The sequence below is a fragment of the Bolinopsis microptera genome, chromosome 11 (genome assembly GCF_026151205.1).
Source record: "Bolinopsis microptera isolate Bmic1 chromosome 11, MBARI_Bmic_1.0, whole genome shotgun sequence".
Lineage (NCBI taxonomy): Eukaryota > Metazoa > Ctenophora > Tentaculata > Lobata > Bolinopsidae > Bolinopsis > Bolinopsis microptera.
In genome coordinates this window covers 627,985-638,690 of record NC_087082.1, presented here as the reverse complement: position 1 = coordinate 638,690, position 10,706 = coordinate 627,985, and positions in this window count along the sequence as shown.

Here is a 10,706-nt window from a genome sequence, read left to right as displayed (position 1 = left end):
GTGCAGTTATAGTATTTTCTATAATCATGATGATCTGGTTAGCGATGTTCTTGACGTTTTGGAAGCGGCAGCAGAGTATTATAGCGCACAGTTGGGGTACAACTAACAGTGGAAGCGCTTCGGTAAGGCAGCTGACTTCAAGAAATATTGATATTCATATCAGTTTGTTAATGTGAGCTGCGTGAGCTCATCATCTCTGTTGGAAGTCAGATTGTGATGTTTACACTTTGCAAGATATACTAAGTTCACTCTGCGTTCAGGCAGAAGTGAGGGTGAAGTACAAACTGACCAATACAAACGTGTTGCGATACAAGTACAACAAAATTACGAAGAAAAGAGAGAAGCACATGACCTTTCTCCATAGACTTCCCAAATACATCCAAGCCTTCACTTTCGTCGCTATATTTGTAAGTTCAAATGACTATTTCTGATACACCAACCCCATCTGGCAAACTTATTTAAATGCTTTTCATAATTTACAGAAATTAAGATTTTATAACTCCTTTTCTTGATTGCAGCTGGCAATGGCTACACTGACGACCCTCACAATAACTGTCTACAACTACTCGCTGAGCGTTTCAATACAAAGGGCCAAGGATTACAATCCTTTTACCAGAAAATATGCTAATGAGATAGCTAATTGTGTGACAGGAAGTCTCAGCGCTACGCTTATCATCTGCCTATCATACGTGAGTGTTGAGTAATATAATAAATTAGTTTTAGGTTAATATTTTACACAAGGGCCCGTCCCCCAGATCCCGTTATGTTTCAGTTTCAGTAAGGAATTCTGTCATAACAGCGAAATGAGGACCGAGATTTAACTTTCGTAGTACAGATTAGTTGATGCATTGTTTAAAAGTTGGATACATTATAATGAATCGGATACACTACTAGTTACCATAGTTACACTACTAGTTACCATAGCTGCACTACTAGTTACCATAGTTACACTACTAGTTACCATATTTACACTACCAGATAATGTTACCAGGTGTATAGGATAATAGCAAACAAGTTAACGGACAGGGAAAACCACAGAACACAGCGTGACCACGACAATCATCTTTCTTTTAAAATTTACCTGTTTGAGTTTGTCAACTACTACAGCACTCTGTTCTATATTGCTTTCTTCAAGGGAAAGTGAGTATGAGCTGAACCACTTAGTAATGATATATCTTTTACATTGCTGAATTGATTTTAAGTCTCGTTTGAACTTTGAATCAGACATTGATGATATACATACTATTTCAGTGTAACGTCGCCAGCAGACCCGAGGTATGTATATGGCAATTCAATGAAGATAGAGAGCTGCGCTCCTGGGGGCTGCATGAGCGAGGTAACTCCTTTTAAAGTCTTCTCTCTGAATCAGATCAGCCATGCGTTCATCTGGTTATAACCTCCCTGCTTGTTTAGATAACGAATAAAACAACTCAGGTATCAATACAGATGATATTAATCATGTCAGTAAAACAGCTGGTACCGATACTGAAGGACATAATCAGAACCCTGAATATAAACAGGATCCAGGAGGAGTTGAAGTTGAAGTTACTTTCTCCTTTTGTTGGCTGCTGTGAATTCGCTCAAAGGTGGAAAAACATGGCAGAACAAAATCTTAAAGACTTGAGTGAGTATAAGCAATTTGTTATATTATTAAACAAAACCTTAATATGGTTCAATCATTATACTCTTGATCAACATTGTTCAGTTAGTATTGGGTTGTTAATTTTAAGTTAACATCTTTAACTCAATTTAACATCTCCAGAAAACTCCAGATCTCAATATGTTCAAGATTTCGAACTTGCTGAACCTACAGAGATGTACCAGGAGTATGTCAATAACATCATTCAGCTTGGTAAGTTGGTTTTGCAATTGTTTGTAAATGCCGAATTATTTTTTATTTACAAAGATTAAGAATAAAATTTTAATTGCAACAGTAATTATTCTCACACATCAATGCTTGTATATTATTGTGTCCATTTTACTCCAATTTCACACAGGTTTCCTAACTATGTTCGTTACTGCTTTCCCGCTAGCTCCCCTCATTTGTCTCTTTATTAATATATGGCAGGTAATATAACCTAATTAAATTAAAAAACAATTTTAAATTGTACTGCTTTTCGTATTCAATAATCTCTTGCTTTCATTAAAAAATAGCCATTTCCCACTGATGCCATCTTTTTCACAATTATCGAAGGTAAGGATACCTCTTTCGTCTACTGAAATGGCACCATAGTTTCTCATGCACATGGTGATCATATTAAGGAGCACTGATAACGATAGGGACTTTATGTCCACCATGATTGCTTGAAATTATAGCATTCGATTTGCTCTAAAATCTTAACTATGAACTTGTAACATGACCCCCCCCCCTGTCAGCGACACAAGGACGCTACGAGATATGTCAAGAGAGTTCGTAGACCCATCGGATTTAAAACTGAGGGTATAGGTGAGTTACTGTAGAATACTGAGGATTAGAACTGAGGATATAGGTGAGTTACTGTAGAATACTGAGGATTAGAACTGAGGATATAGGTGAGTTACTGTAGAATACTGAGGATTAGAACTGAGGATATAGGTGAGTTACTGTAGAATACTGAGGATTAGAACTGAGGATAAAGGTGAGTTACTGTAGAATACTGAGGATTAAAACTGAGGATATAGGTGAGTTACTGTAGAATACTGAGGATTAGAACTGAGGATAAAGGTGAGTTACTGTAGAATACTGAGGATTAGAACTGAGGATATAGGTGAGTTACTGTAGAATACTGAGGATTAAAACTGAGGATATAGGTGAGTTACTGTAGAATACTGAGGATTAGAACTGAGGATATAGGTGGTGACAAAAAGCTAATGCACCTTTTTTATCAGGAGCGTGGATGAACATTCTAGAAGTTCTGTCCCGAATAGCCATCCTTGTGAACGCTATTTTGATAGCATTTACTTTTGATTGGTTACCGTTAATGATATATAAGCGTAACTACGAGACCGAAGGGAGCAGTTACGTGGATTTCATGTTGGCTAGCCATGACTTCGTCCGTGAAGAATCTGATGGATCTCAAACAAACCAAACGTGCAGGTAAACACTTTTTCGATTTAGTCGAGAAGTTGCTAGAAGCTGATTGATTATTTTAGTGACCGCGAATGAAGCCGTTCCCATTCTCAACAAGCACTATACTTATATACAAGTCACGTGATAGTCAGTGTTTAACTTGTTTTTTCCATCTTTACAACCCATCGTTGAGAGAATGCACCTTCATTCTTTTTACTATTCATTCTCGCTGTCAGCTGTTTATTTTCCAGGATTATTGCCCGCTGTCAGTTCCCTCGTTCTAATACTAATCTCTTTATTCCCAGATATTGGTCCTACATCCAACCGGCCAGGGCAGATCAGTCCAGGTTTCGGTTGGAGCTAATGTTAGCGAGAATGCTCTTCATATTCCTGTTCCAAATCATGGTGTTGGGCGCAGTAAAGATGATTGAACTACGTCGTGGTAGTACTCCTAAATATGTGAAGGAAAGAAGTAAGTAATTTCCTTACCCTATACTGATGGAGAAATGTTGTCCATACCTTATATGACATTTTAGAAAACTGGCGTTTTTATCCTACTCTTTAAAATATATTATTCTTTTGCTAATTTTGAGAGTGATGACGTATAAATATCTAGACTAAGCTCTGATTATCGCTATAAATGGATACAGATCCGTTAATTAAGTGTGTTAAACATTAGTGTGGTAAACACAGTAACACACTAAAAGTAAATATTACGTTTACCTTTAGTGGTGCTAGAAGAAGAGATTGCACAAGAGTGGCTTGAGGGGGAACCTGCTAAACGGTAATATGCTCTTATGTTTTCAACTGCATTTTGTCTTGCTTGGCACACGTTGTATGCCCTTTTAATCGCGCATCAGTGCAAAAGCGGCCGAAAAGGGACATGCAATTGCAATGTTTGGGTCGTGGGAAATTCTTTATAAAATTCTTGTTTTTGGTAGACAGTTCTCTTTCACTTTTAAAGACAGATAATGCTTTCAAGTTTATTCTTTATTAATTATACCACATGCATAACTCTGCCGTTTTCTGACAAAAGTGCTTTAAGACCATTTTTGAAATTTTGGATCATTCTGTCCAAATTTCTATCTTTATTTAAGTATTTAAACTATTTATACTACAACACTCGCAGGTACTCAGCGACGGACGAAGTGAAAAGAAGAAGGACGAAGTAAAAAGAAGAAGGACGAAGTAAAAAGAAGAAGGACGAAGTAAAAAGAAGAAGGACGAAGTAAAAAGAAGAAGGACGAAGTAAAAAAAAGAAGGACGAAGTAAAAAGAAGACGGACGAAGTAAAAAGAAGAAGGACGAAGTAAAAAGAAGACGGACGAAGTAAAAAGAAGAAGGACGAAGTAAAAAGAAGACGGACGAAGTAAAAAGAAGAAGGACGAAGTAAAAAGAAGACGGACGAAGTAAAAAGAAGAAGAATCCAAAGTCCCTTTACTTCAGGAGAACACTCTGCCTTAAATCTAGTAGATCTAGTATCTACTTTTACTCGAATGCTTTACTTCTCTTCTTCTTTATTGAGGGTAAATATAATTATTATGTGAACTTCTATATCATTTGATATTTTATTTTGATATTGAACGCATTTTCATTTGTTCGACGTAGTCCGTGCCCTTTCCCTTACTCGACCTCAGGCCTAAATAACAATGAAGAATCGATTGTAAAACAATCGAATCGAAATATAATTCATAGATGGTGATTTTTGCCGTCTTGATGATATCCATCAACTGCTATGCTAATTAGGGGGGGGGGGGGGGGGGGGAAATCATGAGTATTTTTGAGAGTCCTGACGAAAATGGCCAAATTCTCATTCTCAAAAATTATTTATTTTTGGACCACATTGCACTGAAATGAAGAATGATTTGGTATATCAATATTTTTGAGTGGACAATTTTTGAGATAATGAGAAATCCATACCGAATTTCTCAGATTCAAAAATAATTTTTGGGACATTTTTGAGTAATCCTGACGAAAATGGTCAAATTCTCAGATTCAAAAATACTCATGATCCCCCCACCCCCCACCCACCCCCCTAATTACCATAAAATGCTATGCTAAATAGTATCAACGCTATACTATACTATACTTGATAATGACCATATAATTGCTTATAAGGGACCATCTACTTATATAATATATATTAGGACGTCCAGCAAATAGCCATAGGTCCGATAAGGTACATCAATCACATGCTGTAAAAATCTCTTTGGGTTGCGTTCGGGTCGATCAGTGCTGCACGCCGCCGCCTATTATTTTCCGGCCACCCCGCCGCCGCCGTTTTCAAACGGCTTGAACCTGTTTATGCACCGTTTCGTAATTTTGGCAAGAATCTTTTGAACGACGCGAACTCACAAATAATGATATTACGAGCCTCGTGTCAAAAAACTGTTAAAATTGCTCTCCGTGCATGGCATTATTCTATAAGAGGAAAATTTAATCTGTGAAATTACGTGACCTAACGCCGATTACGCCGCCGACGATGTTAACCACGCTGCCGCCGTTTTGAAAAAACGGCGGCGTGCAGCACTGAGGTCGATATCTAGTAGTAGTATTACTATTTCGGGATAAGGGTAGTACTGGTAGTTAGTGAATAGGCTGAAGTTTATTGAATCTTTATTGCCGAGTACAGCTGCCTTCGAGTAGTTATTTTTAATATATTACAAATACAATTGTAAGTTAATGGGAAAAGCGAGCGACCGATTTCATTTTCGGTATCATTTTGCATTTGCAGACGGTCAATCAAATTAATATCAATTATATTTATATCATTTCCTTTTGTTTGGGAAAGAGAGACACTGGCAGAGGTCCACTCTACCCATGATTATGGGTTTTGGTCAAATACATAAATTAAAATACATAAATTAATATAATTATATACTTCACGACAATCTGTTGTAAAATTCACATAGCCATCGATCATGTGTATACGCGTACTGCGTGACGCGCTTGTTTCTGCGGCGGTCGCGCGCTACTGCAAGCGAGAGGGCTCTGGTACGTTAGAGCAAGTTGTAAAACAGGGGTTCCAGAAAACCCATTTCCTGATAGTGATACTCCTGAAACTTTGTTACTGTCGATTTGGTCACCGTCTATTAGTGTCTAGACGCCCTGCAAAGTTGCAGATCTCTAACTCAATTTTAACATGGTTTTTAAGGCACCTGAATATAATATGGGCGTTTTTGGGTTTTATGGCGTTTTTGGGTTTTTCACCGAATTTCGTATTTTGCACAAATTTCTTTACTGGGCCGCGCTCAACCTGTCATTCCGCCAAATCTTTATTTAATGTTTATGAACATAATACTAATAGCCTGGGGTCCCCAGGTAAACATTTTTTTAAAACCTCCACACAACTATTTTTTATTCCTGTAATCTTTGACATTGAATTAAAATATTACTTTCGGTGAGTCTTTATGCCTGAAAACAGTAAAGGGGATATAAATATAATAGTATAGGGGGTAAATACTATTACTAATAGTATGGCGAGTATAACTATAAGTATAATGGCGGCGGTCGTGCTTGCCAGCACTGTGATTTGAGTTGGTTTTATTTGTACTCCTAAAAGTAGCTGGAAATCTGGACGTCCGGGGGAAGGGGTAGTTTTAAAAATTCGGACACACCCGGACAGGGGTCTGAAAATCTGCGATTTTGGCGGACGCGTCTTAAGTAGATGGCGCCTAAATCTAACTGGCATGGAACGAAAGAATTGAAAACAATATAATTTTAGTTGATATATGTTTTACCATGGGACCATCTACTTATAGGACGTCCGGCAAATAGGGAGGGGGAACATGGGGGTGGTTTTGGAATTTCGGACAAATGCGGTAAGGGAGAGGTCTCTGAAAATCTGAAATCCGGACGTCCGGAAATTTTCGCAGAATTAACAAAAAGTCCCATTGGCATTAATTTCAACTCTTTGACACTAATTACGCAATGAATTTGAGTTGGTTATATTTATTTGCACTTTTAAAAGTAGCTGGAAATCCGGACGTCCGGGGGAGGGGGGGGGGGGGTGGTTTTGAAAATTCGGATACACCCAGAGAGGGGTGGTCTGAAAATTTGTGATTTTCGCGAACGTCCTAAGTAGATGCAAGATGGCCCCTATGGTATATTTATATTATATATAGTAAGTTTTTGCACAATTTACATCAACTCTACCAGCTAGTCTATGTAATTAATAAGTGCTATGAGCTGGCACAGAATTTTTTGTCTCTGATTTTGATAAATTTGGTACCAAAAGTTGCCTCTAAGTGTGAATAATGAAAATTCACCATAACGTCGAGCTGTATGTGGGCCTCCTGTGCATCGCAAAAGTGTACAAAGGACGAAAAATGGGTAATTTATTGCTCAAAATGCCTATAACTCCTAAAATATTGAATGTTTTGAAATAATTCTTACAGGATCGTAATGAACTTAGTCTGTAGTCAAACGCAACTTTTAGTACCAAAATTATAATATTTGAAGCAAGATTAAAAATTTTTGAAAATAATTTTCCTTTAAATCTTAAAATATTAGTACTAAAAGTACTAATATACTCACGAGGCAATTAACGCCATGTTCACAATCAGTGGGTAAAAGTAGATGAGTATTAAATATCCAGTAGAATTTTTAGGACTATTAATGCATTAAAAAACATTAAAGGGGGTAATAGTATTATTAAATGGGAGGTATAACTATAACTATAAGGGCAACGGTTATGCTTGCCAGTTCACATAGCCATGTGTAAACGCGTACTGCGTGACGCGCTTGTTTCACAAGCGAGAGGGCTCTGGTTAGAGCAAGCTTGCCAGCACTGTTATTAGTGTAGCTACTACTAGCTAGTAGCGTATTCGCTTTATTACCATTAGCGTATTTGCTTTATTACTATTAGCGTATTTGCTTTATTACCATTAGCGTATTTGCTTTATTACTATTAGCGTATTTGCTTTATTACTATTAGCGTATTTCCTTTATTACTATTAGCGTATTTGCTTTATTACTATTAGCGTATTTGCTTTATTACCATTAGCGTATTTGCTTTATTACTAGTTGCGTATTTGCTTTATTACTATTAGTTAAGTGTCATCAAACAAATGATACGACGTATTCCAGGGTGATCTGCTGAAGACTCAACTAGTTTCGGCCTTTGAGGGCCATCCACAGGAGTGTCACTGTCACCTAGCAGAAGTCAAAAATTTAATAAATTTAATAAACTGATATCAGAAGAATATGTCATATTAGTAAACATACGGTTAATTAATTTGAAAATCCATAGTAAAGTTACAAACTCATGGGGCAGAAAAAATCCACAGGAGTGTCACCTCAAATTATTTGTTATATAGTAGTGTTGAAAGTATTACTATTAGCGTACTAGTAGTATTTGCGTTACTAGTGTATGAGACGCTGTTAATCAGATAGTTGTCTCAGGTTTGTTATTATAGCCCTGTTTATACACAGCTTAATAAAGAGCACTCCTATTTCCGGGCTCGTCCAATTGCACTTTTATTGTACACTTCACCGGTACCAGCGCACACGCAATTATTGTGCTCTGAACTGTCTTAAATTCCTTGTTAATTGTTTATATACGCACCGCAGCTTGCTATTCGCTCCGAATTTTATTCACACGCTTTATTGTCGTAATTGCTTAATTTTTTAATTGTATCGTTACATTTTATACATATATATACATATGTTATATTTTACAAGTGCACCAGATGGTGATTTGCCTCGTATAAAAGTCGTGTTAATAATGTATAGTACTGTGTCTTGTTGAACGTCACGCTCGTGTCATGTCACGCTCGTGTCACGTCACGCTCGTGTCACGTCACGCTCGTGTCACGTCACGCTCGTGTCACGTCACGCTCGTGTCACGTCACGCTCGTGTCACGTCACGCTCGTATCACGTCACGCTCGTGCTGATGAGCGTGTCACTATACTACTATCTCTCCGTGTAGATTGTAGAAAACGTCTACATACCTACTGGAATATGAACTAACAATATCCATCATATAATTGGTTTTAAGCCTATCAGAAACGTGTCAATTACACACACATAGAACTACAGTTTATGATTCGATGAACGCTTTGTTTATTTTCCTTGAAATAGCAGTCTACAACTTGTCAACTCCGGAACTATAAGCCACAATGTATTACTATCTTGTATACAAATTTACCGCATAGCAATTTTCACCTTCGTCGTCTAAGTCAGACCAACATTATTAAATACATTCTTCACACTTTATACGGTACACCCTGTACATTCTGGGAACTATAACACTTCTTTGTAACTTGTAGCGCTGTGAACTACACTTCTTTGTAACTTGTAGCGCTGTGAACTACACTTCTTTGTAACTTGTAGCGCTGTGAACTACACTTCTTTGTAACTTGTAGCGCTGGGAACTACACTTCTTTGTAACTTGTAGCGTTGGGAACTACACTTCTTTGTAACTTGTAGTGCTGGGAACTGCACTTCTTTGTAACTTGTAGTGCTGGGAACTACACTTCTTTGTAACTTGTAGCGCTGGGAACTACACTTCTTTGTAACTTATAGCGCTGGGAACTACACTTCTATGTAACTTGTAGTGCTGGGAACTACACTTCTTTGTAACTTGTAGCGCTGGGAACTACACTTCTTTGTAACTTATAGCGCTGGGAACTACACTTCTTTGTAACTTGTAGCGCTGGGAACTACACTTCTTTGTAACTTGTAGCGCTGGGAACTACACTTCTTAATTGTAACTTCAAACTTGTAGCGCTATGGCACCAGATACGTCATACTCGTGTATAATGTTATGCGTTTGGAACTTGTTATAGTTTCATAATTTTAATTCAACGTGTTATAGTTTCATAGTTTTAATTCAACGTGTTATAGTTTCATAGTTTTAATTCAACGTGTTATAACTTATAGTTTCATAGTTTTAATTCAACGTGTTATAGTTTCATAGTTTTAATTCAACGTGTTATAGTTTCATAGTTTTAATTCAACATGTTATAGTTTCATAGTTTTAATTCAACGTGTTATAGTTTCATAGTTTTAATTCAACGTGTTATAGTTTCATAGTTTTAATTCAACGTGTTATAACTTATAGTTTCATAGTTTTAATTCAACGTGTTATAGTTTCATAGTTTTAATTCAACGTGTTATAGTTTCATATATTTTTAATTCAACGTGTTATAGTTTCATAGTTTTAATTCAACGTGTTATAGTTTCATAGTTTTAATTCAACGTGTTATAGTTTCATAGTTTTAATTCAACGAGTTATAGTTTCATAGTTTTAATTCAACGTGTTATAGTTTCATAGTTTTAATTCAACGTGTTATAGTTTCATAGTTTTAATTCAACGTGTTATAGTTTCATAGTTTTAATTCAACGAGTTATAGTTTCATAGTTTTAATTCAACGTGTTATAGTTTCATAGTTTTTATTCAACGTGTTATAGTTTCATAGTTTTAATTCAACGTGTTATAGTTTCATAGTTTTAATTCAACGTGTTATAGTTTCATAGTTTTAATTCAACGTGTTATAGTTTCATAGTTTTAATTCAACGTGTTATAGTTTCATAGTTTTAATTCAACGTGTTATAGTTTCATAGTTTTAATTCAACGTGTTATAGTTTCATAGTTTTAATTCAACGTGTTATAGTTTCATAGTTTTAATTCAACGTGTTATAGTTTCATAGTTTT